Genomic DNA, 18514 nt, shown 5'->3' with positions numbered 1-18514 from the left:
CGAGTATATGATTAAATAGAAATCGTCTGGTCAGCTATACCCAAAATTGCATTTGCATGTAAGTGTAACACACATGCGCAAATTTCTTACAAATGTTGATAATGCGTATGTATATACATACGTATAATACTTATGCACGACACATGCAATGCGTACACGTAAATGATTTTGTAATTATTGCATAAGTGGTATTATAAAATATTTGCGCTAATTATACGAAATTAAATTGAAGGCGGTAGTTACGGTTGAGTTGGCAAGTGAAAGTGTATCGAGAATATATAAGATATTTTCAATATTACGATCACCAGCTCCGATAGCCGTGATCGTCTAGTGGTTAGGACCCTACGTTGTGGCCGTAGTAACCCAGGTTCGAATCCTGGTCACGGCAGCGTTCAGCTGTCATGGCGGAGCTATATATTTTTTTCTTTAAAGAAAATATTTGTAAGAATTTTATATTATTAATATTTTGTATTTTATTATATTCATTGTATTTTATGTATTACAGTTATTTATTACATTCATGTAACATTATTATCTTAATTTTATATTTCTGTAAAGCTCGCCCCGTCAGTTTTGTACATATATTTTGCTATAGGTTTGCGTAGTAGTAATATTACCGTTGAATATTAAAGTCAAAAACACTTCTTTGCCTTACATTATATAAGTATATACATGTAATTAATTTAAGCTGCCTTTATTATTAATTATAGGTATATCTTCCATTTAGAAGTTTTATATATACATAAGTATATATATTAGATATGCACATAATACAATTAAACTAATTAATAAACATGATGATATGTATAATTGTTGGGTACATGTTATTGATCAGAGCGTGTTATAAAGTACATGTTACATGTTTAATGTGTAAGATATGTATGTCGTGAGTACCATGAAAGGGCTAAGGCCTCCTCTTCCTTTGAGGAGAAGTTTTGGCACTTATTTCACCACTCTACTCATCCATATATGATTCCATCACTCTACCGATCCGTATTGGTCGATACAAACAACAACAACAGCCTGTAAATTCCCACTGCTGGGCTAAAGCCCTCTTCTCGCTTTGAGGAGAAGGTTTGGAACATATTCCACCACGCTGTTTCAAAGCGGATTGGTGGAATACACATGTGGCAGAATTTCTATGAAATTTGTTACATGCAGGTTTCTACACGATGTTTTCCTTCACCGTTGGCAACGAGATGAATTATAAAGATAAATTAAGCACATGAATCAGCGGTGCTTGCCTGGGTTTGAACCCGAAATCATCGGTAAAGATCCACGCGTTCTAACCACTGGGCCATCTCGACCTCTTGGTCGTTACACTTGTGGCAGAATTTCGTTGAACAGATTTTCACAGATTTCTTCACGATGTTTTCCTCCACCGAGGCGAACGAAACATTTAAGCATATATAAATTCAGTGAAGCTTGCTTGTGTTTGAACCTGCTATCAACGTCTAAGATACCACGCGTTGTAACCACTGAGCACTCCCGGCTGTTAAGCATATACATAAATAAAACTAATACGATACTGCTCTTTAAGCATAATATTTATATGGCTTGTTTCGAAGCCTACACAAATTCGCTGTTAACGCCTCATTGCTCCAACAATTTGTCGCTTTATTATCGAATTATGTATATTTTTACACTCCATTCACCTTCTGGGAGTAAATGTTACACCCTCTGGCGTCAACAGCGTGCGTCTGTCTCGTTCGAATTTAATAAGTTAGATAGAGATGGCGTATATAATAATAAATTGCCTTCATCTATGTCGAGCCCTATTTTGTGGCGTTATAACCTCAATTTATTTTATCAAACAAAGGGAATTGTAGCTGAATTTAGCGTTAACAAAATATTCGGATGTTGTTACGGATTACTGGGCTTTGATGTGGTAATATATAAGATTTAATTTGCTGTATCAAATTTCGATTTTATTCCTTTTTTTATTATAAAGGTGTGTGGCCACTGCCCATAGGAATTGGCGCCTTAAGAAATATTAATCATTTCTTAGATTTTCAGTGCGCCACCAACTTTCTAAATTTTCGAAATAAGACTAAATATTTTTTATGCATGTACATTGTACACTGGCTCAGTTTCTAATAAACTAAAAGTATATTAAAATCGTAACAGCAAATATCGAAAAGGAAAAGCTCCTTACATTATTTATTATTATTTTTAACCAACTTTCTGAAAAGAGAGGTTATCAGTTCGACATGTATGTAACATACAATTCAAGACTAACATTGTTAGCATTGAATTGTATTTGAGTATGATGATATATTTAGGCTTCCAGGCACGTGTGTTTAATTTCGTAAGTGTATGTTAGCATGTTTGTTAACGAATTTCTTGAAAATTAAAAGTCGTCTTGAGATGATCCTTTAAATTAGGTACACTTCAACTTAGGGTACAATGTAAGTTTCATTTAAATCGACCGAGTAGTTACATTGATATTTTACTTTTTTTATTTTTATATTTAGTTCACTAACTGTTTCTGTTTTTGTATTTTTTTATAAACTATTAATATATTTTTTTAATTTATATGTACACAAAATATAATATCTGTCTCCTATTTTTTGTATTGTTAAAGTTTTAAATCATAACGTTGCAATTTTTTAAAAGTGCTTAAGTTTTTACATTTAGTATAGATAGGATGCTCTTCTAGAACGCACTGCTCGAAGGGAACATTAAGGGAATTAATTGCTGCCTACATTATTTCAGACTGAGACTTGGATGAATGGGTACATGTTGTGAGAGTTTGTAATAAAATATCCGCTTTTTACTAAATGCATATACATATATATTGCATTTAATATCATTAGTAGTATTTTCAATAATATTCTGATGCACGATGAGACTGCCTGTAAATAATAGAACTTTTACCTTGATGATTTTGAAATGTAATTTTTTTTTGTATGTGTTATTGTATCTACGGCTGGTTGTCCTAATTGAAATAAAATAAAATATAAAAATATATTAACCAGTAATATTAATTCAACTGTAATATTTATCTTGCTAATCCTACTTCTGAGCTAGCCAGACTCATGTATACTATAGGTAAACATTATATATATATAAAAGCGACACTGCATAACATACCTGTAATTAATGTAAAGAAAAGAATATTTGTTTAACCTACCAGAGCAACATATAATAACAAAAGACTCAGTTCTTAAAATGAGAATAAAAAAAATAAGTCAACCCATTGGTCTAGGAGCTAGCTTATATAGGCTTTAGATAGAAAAGTCCCGGGTTCTATTTCTAGTTCGAATCAATAAAATTCTCGGACTTCGGCAGTAAGGACACATTCCTTTATCTCGGAAAATACGTAAAGCTCTCCCGCGTCATCCCTAAAGTCGAGTCCGCTTATAGTCCCATTGGATATCGATATTTGACGACTTAAGATATTGTTAAATTTGATATAATCGTTTAAATATTTGGTACTGAATATTAGCCAAAAATTTATAAGAAATATAATATAGATTTAGGAAATTCAAATTGAATATATTTTTAGTAACCACAACATCCAAAATAATATCACACCAATATAGAAAACTTCAATAATAATATAATAGTTAAATAAAAATGGCTTACCTGAACTTACTCATAACCTCGTTGTTGTCACCATCATCCGTACTATAAAACCGATGACAAGCATGTCACGTGACTCCTTAGTTGATAGCATGAAAACTCCTTACAATATATTAATTTATATTTAATATGTACTAGCAGAATTTGTTTATTTACGACATCACATAAAAAAACTTCAAAAATTAACAGTGTTTCTTTACTATAATGTCCATGTATTATATACAAAAACCTTCCTCTTGAATAGCTATATCTATGAAAAATAACCGCATCTAAATACGTTGTGTAATTTTAAAGAAGTAAACATACATAGGTACAAATAGCGGTAAGCGACTCTGTTTTATACTATGTAATGAAGATGTACTAGGTAATGGGTTAGCTGATGTAGTCCATTTCTTTTAAAACCCACTAAATTTGATATTATACCTGATACTTGGCAGTTGCTTTGCACAAGCATTGGGTAGGTAACACTCATCATACAATCTACCGCCGATGATGAACGAACAAGCTAGTTTAAATAGTATAATATCTCATTCCATATGTCGGTGGCGCATTGGTGATGTAAGGATTGGTTCGGTCCTTGCATTCATGTGATCACTGAGCTATGCAATCATATATAATCAAACATCTGCTGGGTCTCCAAAGCGTTTATAAGATTTTAAAGCATCAATGAACGCAATACAGTTGGTAATTGTTCTATTCAATTTTATAGCATTGAATATTTCTTTGAAATAAATTTTATTATCATTTCACTGATCAAGACTTAAAATGTATTTAGAACGTTAACAATAGCACAGTAAAGAGGATCCGATGGAACGTACGAATGAACTCACTTAGTTTCTCTAAGTTAATATCGAGTTTTTACTGAATAAGTATTATATAATACCAGCGTCCTGCCCCGGCTTCGCACGCTTGCAATACTGATACTAAATATACTACAAAATTTCCTTATTTACGACATCAAATAAACTTTTAAAATTGACAGTGTTTCTTTACTATATTGTCCACGTATTATACACAAAAATCTAACATCTATACACATAAATCTAATCTAAGCATACATAGGGACAGACAGCGGTAAGCGACTATGTTTTATACTGTGTAAAGAAGTAAGGTGACAATGAGGTATATTCATTTTCATAGGATAAGTTTAATGTCTAACATACATAACATGACAACTGAAACATATCTATAAGTAGGTATATCATTTCCAAAAACGAAATGATATATTAGATGTGTTTCTTTTTTTTGTTCTTTTTTTAATTTTTGTTATATTTATAAAAATGAAAATGTATCAAGTTGTATTAAAATGGAATAAAATAAAATAAAATATTACGTCCTGATATATTATATTTAACTTTACAGAAAAAGTCGTGGCAGCTAATTATAAAATAATATTCTCTTCTCTCATGTAGAGGAAAAAGAGAAAATATCAAACTAGCTTAGTTAAGAGATTGCAAACAAGGAAATATTAAATTATAAATATTACCTATCAAAAATGTGTCTGGAATTTTTCTGATGCAAAGAACTTTAACTTTTACAAGGGCACGGTAAAAGAATCACAAAAAAATGTTTGTGAGTTAATGTGATTTTTAATTGTATAATATTTACCAAATAAATTTTAAATATACGATAAATATTTAACGATAATCATGGTCACACGAGCAAGGGTGAGTACTTCAACAGAGATTTATAATTGCTTATTATTGTAGATTGTAAATTGATATTATAAAAATAAAAAAACAAAATAGATCCCGCTGAGTTTCTTTTGCCGGTTGTTCTGAGGTATTATATTCCGAACCGGTGGTAGATGTTTCTATCAATAAGAAAGTGTAAACACTTCCATTTTAAATAAAGGTTTTTGACCTTTGTCTTTGACTTTTGAGAGATTGTAGATTCGATCAATGACTGCTAATACTTTTGTTCGATGCATCGCTGTTTGTTACGTTTTACTTGTTTACAAATTGGCAATACAAACGATTTCATTTTCATACTTGACTGAACACTCAATACCTACTTACTTTTATATTCTTTAATAGCTTGTATAGTCTATTGTTGACCTCCGTGGTCGAGTAGCGTGTACACCGGTTTTCATGGATACACTCTGAGGTCCCGGGTTCGATGGCGAGTCGATGTAGAAAGTTCATAAGTTTTCTATGTTGTCTTGGGTCTGGGTGTTTGTGGTACCTTCGTTACTTCTGATTTTCCATAACACAAGTGCTTAAGCTTAACTAAACATTGGGATCAGAGTAATGTATGTAATGTTGTCCAATGTTTATTTATTTTAAAAAAAATGGCGCTTACTACGTTTTCTTTTCACGAAAGACCACTTCTGTGAGATTTAAAGCAATACTTTAAGTATTTTTTTCCTTAATTATACTATTAATACTATTACTGAAAATGACATTTTATTGCAATTGAATTGAAACGTAATCATTAACAGTCAAGCGATTTCGTGTTCAACTAACACGGTTCCAGTTGCGGTTTGCTTGAAGTTGGATCGTAATAGAATCGGAAGTGTATCGTTATCATTATAAACCCGTAGAATGTAAACCACATTTACGATTCAGCTGAGAATTCGAAGTGAAGAATAATCGATTTTGTTTCGGAATAGGATCGATAACGTGTCGTAATCGTAAGCAATATATAACTGCAATTTTTTACTCGACAACATTCGTACATAATATATAAAATATATAAAAAATATTATGTACTTATTACGATTACTACTAGAAACAAACGGCGTAATTTTACAAAAAAAGTTACTTTTAGGAAATAAAATGTTTATGTTATCCCAAATTCGTGGAATTATTATGATAAAAACAATATATTTTTATAAACTTAATAATATTTTGAATACATTTGCAAATTGCCTTTACCGAGAAGTGGTTTTTTTGTTTAACAGCCTCGGAACAGCATATAACACATACAATAAATATAATATTGATGAATGCTATCTTAATAAGTGTATTATTATAACACCTCGCCTCATTGCCTCCACTGGTGACAGGCGGGCTGGTTCGTTTTTTGCCCAGAGGATCGGAATTGTGATTTAACGGTGAAATGCTGCTAGCATTCTTGCCACCATTCCACGCGGTCAAGATTTATACAGTAACTAGGGCATATATATTTAAGGATTTATTGTTATTAATACTCTGATGTTTGTCTTAGTAAGTAAAAACGAAAAAAATATATAAACAGAAAAAGCCTAATTATACATTTGTACCAGTTTTCTCAGTTTTCTATCTCGATTGGAAAGATAGGTTCTATCTCAAATATAATGATAAGCCTGTAACTGCTTAGAGTTATTTTCACTACACTGCTCCAATTTGAGTAGCTACGCAGGTGGCAAAATTTAATTAAACCTTCCTCACGATGACACTTGCAGGTTTCCTCACGATGTTTCCTGCCGCTGAGCACGAAATGAGTTATAAACATAAGTAAAGTACATGGACACAGTAGTGGTCTGGGTTTGAATCTATAATAATTGATTAAGAGGCATGCTTTCTAAACATTTGGCTATCTCATTTATCAAATACTTTTATCAAGTAGATAAATAGAGATAGATAGATATGCAAAATGAATGCCAGTCGTCGACATCACGTTGTAAATTTACGTCTGTGCCAGACAGCTGTTTTACGTATTCGTCTATATTATAGAGCACGAGCTCTCGTTCTCATCAATATAAGCAGCTTAACATTATGACGGCACAGATACACGTGGTGACGTTTTGTACATTTCAATAAATAATTATTTCTCAGTATATGATGACAGATTATAAGGTACTTCAAATCCTTTTGAACAGTTTCAAATAATTTGCATAATATTCGTGCATACGCCCGAATTATTATTATTATATTACTGGTTTTGGTTTCCAAATTTTCTGAGTAATTAAACAGAGTTTCTTTAAAAAAATTTACTTAAGATTTAAAGTCGATTATATGTGACGTACTAATTTTTGATGTGACGATTGATTACTAATGTTCAATAACAATTCGTTATACCCTTTTGAAGTTAGCTCGATCTCTTTGACAGATCGGCTAGTGATCAGTAAATATAGAATTTTTCTTGGTGGCAGGGCCTTGTGCAAGCCCGTCTGGGTAGGTACCACCCACTCATCAGTTATTCTACCGCAAAAAAACAGTATTCAGTATTGTTGTGTTCCGGTTGAAGGGTTGTAGTTACATTGGCTCACGCCAATGTAACTACAGGTCAAAGGGACATAACATCTTAGTTCCCAAGGTTCGTGGCGCATTAGCGATGTAAGAAATAGTTAATATTTCTTACAGCGTGGGTGATGGTGACCACTTACTATCAGATGACCCATTTGCTCATGCGCCAACCTATACCATAAAAAAAAACATATATAACTGTCGATGGAAACATGGAATTCGTAATTCAAATTAGAATTCAAATTTTTAAAAAGGAGTTATAGCAGCTAAAGAGAACCCCAACCACTTACCAAAGAGACCCCAAGGAAAAGGACTCCCGTTCGTAACAATAACTTAACAATGATCTCTAATAAGGATTTTTGTAATCGATATCAAAAGTGGATCCAAATGGTTCGTGTAAAATTACACACGGTGCTACTCGCCAGTTCTGTTACCTGAACTTGGCTGACACGCTACCGCGTGTCTAGGTTTTAAGCAGTTATGCCTGTTATTCTCGTCCCTACCCTCCGACCGATGTTACATTGTACAAGCGTCTATTATTATCAGTAATAAGTAAAGTAACAGGCCGTTATTTTCAGTGTTACTATTTAAATTTTACTTTGAAGAAATAATATATATTAAAAAAAGTCTCAATATTTTCGGATAAAGCTTGAATCTCTAGGAACTTCTAATTATTTTTACAAATTTTAAAATGATTAAATTAAGAAAACAATGTGTTCGTCATTGCAAAATACAATACAATATCAAAAATTTACATCTATCAAAAAGATCAAGCTATCTTGTACACAAAGAAGAAGCCTAGCCTGAAGTCACTATTTTAAAACTGCCGATCGTCTTAATTTAATTCCGTAGAGATTTGTAAGGAATTTATTTTTTATCGGGAATGTTCTTGTTATCTCGACTTATCTGAAGTTAAGTTTAATTGCAACGACGGCTTCATCTGGGATTAAGTGTAAGTAAAGTTCAATTTGCGGAGCTCCAGATAAATCCTCCGAATAGAGTTCAGTTTGTTTCTTTTCGAACAGATCTTTAAACGATTTAAACTTTGTAAATAGAGGATTATTGAATAATATTGAATGGATTGATTCAACTAATTATTTATTTTTCTTTAATTTATTTGTTTCCATATATTTATTGCCAAACTAGGCAATAGTAATGAATAGGCAAAACATTTAATTAATGTGACTCTACTTTATTATTACTGTATGGTACTACACACTTATCGGATACTCTACCACCACAAAACAATACTTAGTATTGTATTGAGAACATCATCTTACCACTCAAAGTCACTCAAGATTTACATTTAGGTAACAACATCAACAACAGTCTGTAAATTTCCCACTGATGGGCTAAGGCCTCCTCTCTCTTTGAGGAGAAGTTTTTGGAACACATTCCACCACCCTGTTTCAATGCGTTGGTGGAATATACATGTGGCAAAATTTTTATGAAATTAGACAGATGTAGGTTTCCTCACGATGTTTTTCTTCACCGCAAATAACCTTTTAAGCAAAGTAACGAAGAATGTAAGCGTATATAATTCGTGTTACAAAAAAATCCCCAACTAATCCAATAGTCCGTAAATTATACAGCGTGGTAGTTTGGACAGCCTTCTGATAACGTTTTCCTCCACAACGACTGCCTTTCCTGGCTCGTCTGAAATTTCTATCCTGTATACGCTTTTGTTAGCAAAAATTCTGCGAACATTTTTCGTTTAGTGAAGCTTGGACAATGGAATGCATTTTATGGTGAGTTCATATTTGTGGAACAATCAATGCTTATCAATTCACGATTGTATATAATGCTAAGGTACTAATCTTGTTAAGATTTTTGCAAATTTTTTTTATGTTAAAGGTATGCCAACTATTATACTTTGTGCATATTTTGTTATAGAAATATTAATCATTTTCTACATTGTCAATGCGTCACTAACCTTAATTACTAAGATGTCCATTGTGCCTGTAATTACACTGTCTCACTGACCCTCCAAATGTTTAACCTAGGCAGGTTTGCATGAAGCTCTACCAAATAATACAAAAACGGGGCAAAGACAATCAGCAAATATCAAGAATCTTCTGGGTTTTATTTATTTATTTTTACTTGGCGATACATCGGTCGATTTTGTGTTACGTATATAGAATGTTTATATACAATTGCCATAAAAAAAGCAATGAGAAACATGTTTGTGTCTGTCAAGGGCTCGTAAAAGTATTAAATGAGTGATTTCTTTGTTGGATTTTCAGAAGTGGCCATGCTACTTTGTAATTGTGAATAAGGCTGCGAGCATAAATGACGGACAAGTTTACAAAACTATTTTTTGTTAATTTTAATTGCATCTCCACAGAATTGTGTTCGTGACATTTTTTTTATCTTAATATTTTTGTTTTTGTTTTATCTTGCTTCCATTTTGAGTTGTTAAATATTAAAAATATATAGTTCTAATGTAGTGCTTAGTTTTCAAAGCTATAATTAATGTTTTTTTTTGTTATTTCATCTTAAAAACATTTCGTATCTTTGCATTGAAGGTTTTTGTTTTATTTTATTAATAAAGTCTACGACTACGTAATAATAAATTATTATTTGCGAATAAAAAAGGTATCCTTCTAATTGATTACGGATAATTTTCGTCGGGCGCGGTTAAACTAAATTAAAAGCAACATTTTGACAAGTAATTAATCGTAGCCCTTTTTTTGCTTGGCCGGTGATAGTTAAATGACCGATCAATCTCTTTCGTGTCTTCTCCATCCTACGAAACAATCTGTACTCTCACTGAAAAAAATTGGTGACACATTTTTTTTTAATTCCTTTTTGAAGGCAATTTCATTTGTTTAAATACCATGTAATGGTAAGCTTAGAAGGTATCAACCAATTCTAGCACGCTGTCATCCATTATAATGAAGACTCGCTCTTTAAATTGAAGCTCAGAAATTGAGCAATAATATTGCATACCTACCTATTGGTAGGTTTGGACGGTTAAGCACTAATCAAATATCGAGCTTACTCAAAATTTGCCGACGTCATAAACTCAATAAATAAAAATTTTAACAAAAGGAAAAACCCACTTTAAACAAAACACTATTTTAAAACAAATGAATATGCACTAAAAACTAATAAAAATAATTGCGTATTCAACATATTTTTTAGAGTTCTCCTAAGTAAAATGAAATGAAAAATATTAGACTACTTAAAAGTCGATTTATGATTATATAACGTAGTTATAGTTATTGATATATTTGGAGCCGTCGTTTGGATCAGCATGGTGGAATATGTTCCAAACCTTCTAGTTAGTGGGAGAGAAGGCCTTAGGCCAGCAGTGGGAAATTTACAGGCTGATAATTGAAAACTATAATACGTTACTACATTTACCGATATGTTATTTATATGAACATAAATAGTTGGTGTGTTTGTTAAGTGACAATTTAAGTTTTAAACGTCATGACCGATTAAGGTCATATTCATGCGATGCGCAAACTTTCATACGCTGGCTACCGATGTGTGGTAATATAACTTAATTCCATACATTTATATACGTATATTTTACTATTAATATCTAATATTATATGACGAGACGAGTTTTATTTGTTTGAACACTCTAATCACAGATATAATGGTACGATTTGAAAAAACATTTCAGTGCTAGGTATTCTACCGCCAAACAACAGTACTTGGCATTGTTGTGTTCCGGTTTGAAGGGTGAGTGAGTCAGTGTAACTACATGCACAAGGGACATAACATCTGGTTGGTGGCGCATTGGCGATGAAAGGAATAGTTAATGTTTCTAACAGCGCCAATGTCTATGGGCGGTGGTAACCACTTACCATCAGGTGGTCCATATCATCGTCCGCCAACCAGCAGCAAAAAAAAGTGATAGATTATTTATCGAGTAAGGCTATAGGCTACCTTAGGCCTTCGACCAATAGGAACGTACCGATGAAAAATGTTGCCCAAATGGGGATTAATTTTGCTTTTTCAGAGTTTTCATGCCTAATAGAAATTGTAATATAGCCGAACGAAATTGGGACGAGAAGTTACTTAAGAAATATTTATAAACCAATAGATGTCTCACTGAATAAAAGTTTCTTATCGATAAGAGGGAAGCGAAGTTTAGTACGAGTCGCTATTTCTCCTTATTTTGCAGAAATCCACACGATATACTCTTAACACAAGTTATTTTTAATTAAACTAGTGATGTTTTTTAGTATCGATAATTTTTGCTTCTTGTTCAGACTTTATTTGATCTTTAGTTGATATAAAGATGTTTTTTCAATAAGTCAATTCAGCCGTATTTTACTGTTTTTATAGTTAGACTGACGAGTAAATGGATCACATTATGATAAGTGGTCACTATTGCCCATGAGTGTTTACCTACCCAAATGGTTTTGCACTAAGCTCTACTACCGTGTAAAGTAAATAAGTTTTATTTACTATCTATTAAAAAGTAACTTTTATTCCTTTATATCGTTTATATGGAAAATATTTTTTAGAATTTCCTAGAACTTCTGTAGTCTTCGTGATCTCTCAAAGTCACGATAACCGCTCATCAATAAACCTTAGTGATATAAATTTTAATTAAATTACAAACTCAATATTTTGATTAAAAAGTATGGAACCTATATATACCCTAAAACCTCGTTATTTTTCTAAAAACCGTTTAGAGTGTTTTTGCTATAAACCGACGAAATTCAATTTTCTCAACTACTTCGCTGCCACACCAGACTACATTACTTTTTTAAATGACATGTCAGTTTTTGTATTATTTTGGAAAGGCTCGAGATCGATATAAGAATGGAAACGAAAATTTGATGAAATTTAAAAAATATATCGTCTAAGCGAAAACAGGATAGCTGCACTATAAATAGGAGCCTGTATATGTCACTCCAAAAACGTCACATATTTACGAAATAGATGATTAAATCCAAGAGTATTTTTTTTTTTCTTTCTCTATCTATCTCTTTCATACAAACTTCTACCACAGAATAAACTCATATGTAAATAAATCAACTATAAAAAACTATGAAGCAACATCACATACATTACTCTGATTCCAATGTAAGTAGCTAAAGCACTTGTGTTATGGAAAATCAGACGTAACGACGGTACCACAAGCACCCAGAGCCAAGACAACATATAAAACTAATGATAATCTACATCGACTCGGCCTGGAACCCAGGACCTCGGAGTGACGTACCCATGAACCGGTGTACACACTCGACTATGGAGGTCGATTAAGCAAAAACGTGGCATCCTAAAAAACAAACCGCAATAATCGCACGCCATTCATATGAAAATAAACAAACGTATCTCGTAATGCTTCTTTTTCTCGCAATAAAACAAACTTTACCCATTAATACCGGAACCAGCTGGGCCACGATTCATGAGAGTGAGTGTAAATGCTATGGCTACAGCTGCCTCGAGCTTTATATGTATTACAAAGATTAAGCGTTTTACCCCGTTTATCCCACTACTGGTCTTATGGAATAATCTAATTAGAAAATGTATCCTATTACTATTGGTTTTGTGTTATGGTTTCAACTATGAGCCAGTTTTACTACAGACATTAGGGAATATGGTTATGTAAAATACAATAACAGCTTGCAAATTTACTGCTGGGCTAAAACCTCCTCTCCTTTTGAGGAAAATGTTTGGAAGATATTCCACCTCGCTGTTCCAATGCGGTTGGTGGAATACATGCTGAATTACTATAAATTAGATAGCATCCTAACTACTGGGCCATCTCGGCTCAGTATAAATTGATTAAAATTATAAACAACGTCAAAGTCACAAACTGGTTTGTGCACTTATCAGGTGATTGATTCATTTGCTTGTCCGTCCTGCCTGCCTGTATTGATGTCACAAAAAAAAAACTACAAGGCGAATTTATTTTTAATATATTGTGCTTGATTTTGTTGATCTTCCAATAAAAAATACTAAATAATTAATTACTTTATTTAATTTTCCAACATTCTAATTTATTTCGAATTTGAAATTGGAATAGAGTAATTTATGGGCATTCTTTATATAAGTTTTTATGACATCTATCTGATAGTGAGTAGTCACACATTTACCACTAACCTTGAAAACTAAGATTATGTCCCTTATGCCTGTAGTTATACTGGCTCACCCTTCAAACCGGAACACAACTGAGTAAGAGTAGTAGTTAGGCGGTCGAATATCCGATATTTGGATGATACCTACCCAAAGAAACTTGCATAAAGCCCTACCATAGAATAAAAGTATTTTATTTGATAGCTTTTAGTACCAGTACTCACTCTTTACTTATTTTACTGCTAAACCGAATTACTTGGCATTGTTGCTCAAATACTATTAAAAAAAACCGTTACCTGGCAATCGAGAGGCGAATTCTAAATACAAATTTAACTATTGAGAAAAAATCAGTACATACGTCAATAAATACCATATAAACATACATTAGTAATAAGCGTATTATATATTATTGTATTATATATACAATGTAACGTAAACGTTTTATGTATAACAAGATTATATCGAAGCATCCTCCAAGCGTAAGCACTTTATGTGTTATAAATTTCAAGCTCGTAAATTCAATTGATCTCTCAAATATTTACTTAATACGGTTCTAGATTTGGCTATAACTTGGGAGATGTTAGCAGCTTAGAATCGCTACCAATTCGCTCAAGTTAAAGGTTTCTTGCTAATCGCTTTATTTATCTTAGATTCTCGTTAACTTGAAGTTATTATTATATATTTACTAGCGACCCGCCCCGGCTTCGCAAGTGTACAATGCTGATACTAAACATACTACAGATTTTTTATTATTTTTACTATATTGTCAATGTATTATATACAAAAACTTTCCTCTCTTTTCACTCTGTCTATTAAAAACGGCATCAAAATCCGTTGCGTAATTTTAAAGTTCTAATCATACATAGGAACAGACGGCGGTAATTAAAAATTATACTATAGTACGACACAACTTAGATGTCGCATCGGCAAAATTCGTAAAACCGATCACATCCGAATTGAGTACGCTATCCCAAATTATCAATATTTATTTCTCATGCGAATATGATCTTTACACAAACGTAATAACTTGTAGTATTATATGACCTAATATATTCGTCAATTTGTCGCGTCGATTTACATGCACTTGCTTAAACTGACGCGAGAATCTATAGCGACGAATAACGTCGAATGGCGCGATAGGGAGCTATTTCTATTGGTTGTGTAAACCGGCAGTAATCGGTTTTATTTTCATTCCATTGCATTTTCCGATGCTACATCTAATTTGTGTCGTACTATATGTAATAATGACAATGATGATGAAAACCATTTTAAATTTCAAAATGTCATCTATCTTTTAACTATAATGTCATTACATATAACGTAACAGAATTATAGAAGTTCCAAACGTATAATTCAAAAAGGTTTCTCAAATAAGCATGGCTATAAAGGTAAGGAAATGGTTATAAAAAGCCTATAGTTATCTGCAACGCTGAACACAAGAGCAATTATATAGAAATTAAGCGGTGCTTGGTGATTGAACTCGCTATCTTCAAGTAAAATATCTTATGTAAGCACTAAGCTATCTCGTCTATCATAATAACTTTGTTTTATTATTCAACAATCTTTAAATAAACAAGAAACGCTAATCTTCGATGTAAAACTTTTCTTTTACGTAGAGCAATAAAAATATGTTGGAAACATCTTCAACAAAATTCAAAGATCTGTTACGACCGGTTGGCAAAAGTATATTTTGTAAGAAGAGTCAAAGAGGTAAGAGGTCTTTGTATACTGGATGAGAATTTTCAAGTATGGTTCCCGTTTGTTACGGGAAAACTTTATTCATCGTCCTCTCATTAAGAAGTGGTAATAAAGGTTGTCACGCTGATATTACCCAGGTTATATTTACCTGATGAATGAGCTTGGAAAAATATAAGGTCGTTATAACAGAACATAAGTTCTTTAGCAATCTCAACTGTGACCTCTTTGTTTGTTCCTGTGACAACATTTTCTACTACGAAAGTGTATTTTTTTGCCAGTTGTATTTAAAAATAAATTAGAATTGTTTGAACTTTAGTTGTCTGTTTGTGGTTGTTGAATTTATGTTTCTGAAATGTTTTAAATGTTAATTCTTTGTATTACAAAATCAAGTTGTTTATGAAGCACAATTGAGACTTTATATTCCGGTGGGTAAAACTTCAAATCTAGAGTTGACAGATATCTTATAGGCAAGCGTGTTACGTCGCAAACCATGTTTAACATTGAGCAAGGCCAGACTTTACTTTGTAAAAATAAAAATAAACTTTTTTAATTTGAGATATGTGAAAGAAATTTCTTTCTTGAATGTTAAACATATTTTATGACAAGAAATAATCGTTTATATATAATTGAATCGTTTATTAACACGGAACAGTAGAAAAGTTTTAGTCAAAATTATTTTAAATGATAATTCTTTTATAAGGATATAACTTCGCTTTTGTTTCGGAATAAAACGTACCATTTTTTCCTTTTACAGCGTGCGTACCAAGAATCGATTAATACAGGAAACTCGTCAACAGCTTCATTGAGATGAAACGTTAAATGATTTTCTAAGAATTTTCCGATTTTTTCTTCGTAGACATTTATATTTGTTCGTAAATATTTCAGGTAATGTTTAACCGTCACGTCATTTAAGTACGTTTTGTACATATTTATAGAAACTCTCTCGTAACCATGGCAACGCATCTGTGACACAGCGTCGGGAGACATGAAAGAAGATATGATCGAGATTTAATAAGAACTCTATATAAGAATGTATTTTATATTTAGTACTACCTAAACGTTATAGGCAAATTATACTTTTCGATAGTTATATTTAAAGTTTAAACTTTATTTTCCAAAAGCATACAAAATACATGTACTGTCAGTGTAAGAAACCCTTCGTCAGTTTTCAAATTCATTTCTTTGTCAAGTCGTAAACTCTTAATACCTTTTGACACTAAACCACTAAACAGGCAACTTCATATAAAAACAAACTTAAATAGTACTCTTTGCTAGATGTTATTATAAAACATTGCGAAGCAATATGACAATCTCAATCGGTAAAGCAGATTATCCGAACCCACGAAAATAGATCTTAAGGTGACGAACCTTTTCTTTGTCGATCTCCATGGTCGAGTGGTGTGTACACCGGTTTTCATGGGTACGCTACTCTGAGGTCTGATTCCCGGTCGAGACGATGTAAATTACCATTAGTTTTCTATGTTGTCTTGGGTCTGGGTGTTTGTGGTACCGTCGTTACTTGTGATTTCCATAACACAAGTGCTTCAGCTACTTACATTGGGATCAGAGTAATGTATGTGATGTTGTCTCATATTTATTTATTTATATTCACCCTGACTGTTCATATTAACATATTGAAATGCATTTTTATATACGAATCTCTTCTTATGTTAAAATGTAATGCTTTACAGAAAGAGTAACTTTTTAAATAATAAATATTGTTTTAAAATATATCACAGCATTCAACTCTTACGGTTTCATAAATGTATTTTTCCGTTATAAGAATGCAATCAATGCTACACTCGTTCCCCGTTGGGAGCGAGCCGCAGTGTCATGTTATGGAAATTGGAAAAGCATGTTAGATTGGAGCTTAGTCAAAGTGACACGAAATACAAACGATCTTTTAGACTTGATTGGAAAAGATCGAAATAAAATGATAGTGTTTTTTTTTTAAATATGATTTCGAATTTACCGTTCGAAATGTAAAAAAAAAGATTCTGGCCGTAAAATCATAAGTAAATTATGAAATAAAAAATAAAATGTCTGTTGAGTTTTTGCGGTTCTTCGCAGTAGAATCTGCTTTTCGAACCGGCGTTAGCTTTACATTTAATTCAACACTAACATGACGTTTCAAAAGGGCTTTTATAGGATTATTCAAATAAAGAATACAAATACTTTAATTTTTTTTTAATAATAGAATTACTTCATATTTCACACAAGCTTGATGCTTTTTATTTTCTTAAATAGGAGTATTATTATTACGTTAAAATTGTCTTTGTTGCCTTTTATTTTTCAAACATATAATAAACGTTATCCCAAAAACCATATAAAATATAAACGGGGGCTATTAACATACTATTATACTCGTATAAAACAAATGAAACGTATCCCTACCATAACGTTAGTATGATTTAAATATACATACTCGTAATTACAATGTATGAATAATTATTATAAGTCTATAAATCAGCCTAGATGGTTTCCTAGATCCTAATCTACCTAGGCTATCTTACTAAGTAGAGAGCAAGAGCTCGTGTGTACCAATTGAGGAGAATAGTTTTGAGCCTGAGCGAGTAGCGATGAATGATGAATTACTGTATGTGAAGTTACCTAAGAAAAAAATCGCTAGGAAGTGCGTTCATGAATAAAATAAGTTCCAAATATTATCTTTGATTTTATTGGTTGTCCATTTATTTGTTTTAAAAAAAGTATATGTTCTTAATTTAAATCGTGGTATTCGACTAAAAACCAAGGTTTTTCCAACAGCATTGAGATGCAATCTCTTATCATGCAAATCACAACAAGTTTGAAATTGGTATGCGACGAAAGGCGCTTTAAAACGCAAAATCCTTTGTTACCCTGATACCGACGATGTACCGTTTAAATTTATCCTCGTACCAAAATTAATACATAGTTTTCTTAAAGGATTTCCATATATACCGTCTTGAAAATTTAAATATCAAAAGATACCATTTTATATCCAAAACCTAATATGAATTTCCCTCGTGTTATTTCGC

General features: G+C 32.2%; 1 non-coding gene across 1 annotated transcript; it reads left to right on the top strand.

Annotated features, from left to right (window-relative positions):
* Nucleotides 1–316: 316 nt before the first annotated feature.
* Trnah-gug lies at nucleotides 317–388 on the top strand. The gene has a single exon. It is a non-coding gene; the product is annotated as a tRNA-His (tRNA).
* Nucleotides 389–18514: the final 18126 nt, after the last annotated feature.

This window comes from Vanessa cardui, chromosome 7 (genome assembly GCF_905220365.1).
Source record: "Vanessa cardui chromosome 7, ilVanCard2.1, whole genome shotgun sequence".
Taxonomy (NCBI): domain Eukaryota; kingdom Metazoa; phylum Arthropoda; class Insecta; order Lepidoptera; family Nymphalidae; genus Vanessa; species Vanessa cardui.
This window is presented reverse-complemented; position numbering and strand designations above follow the sequence as displayed.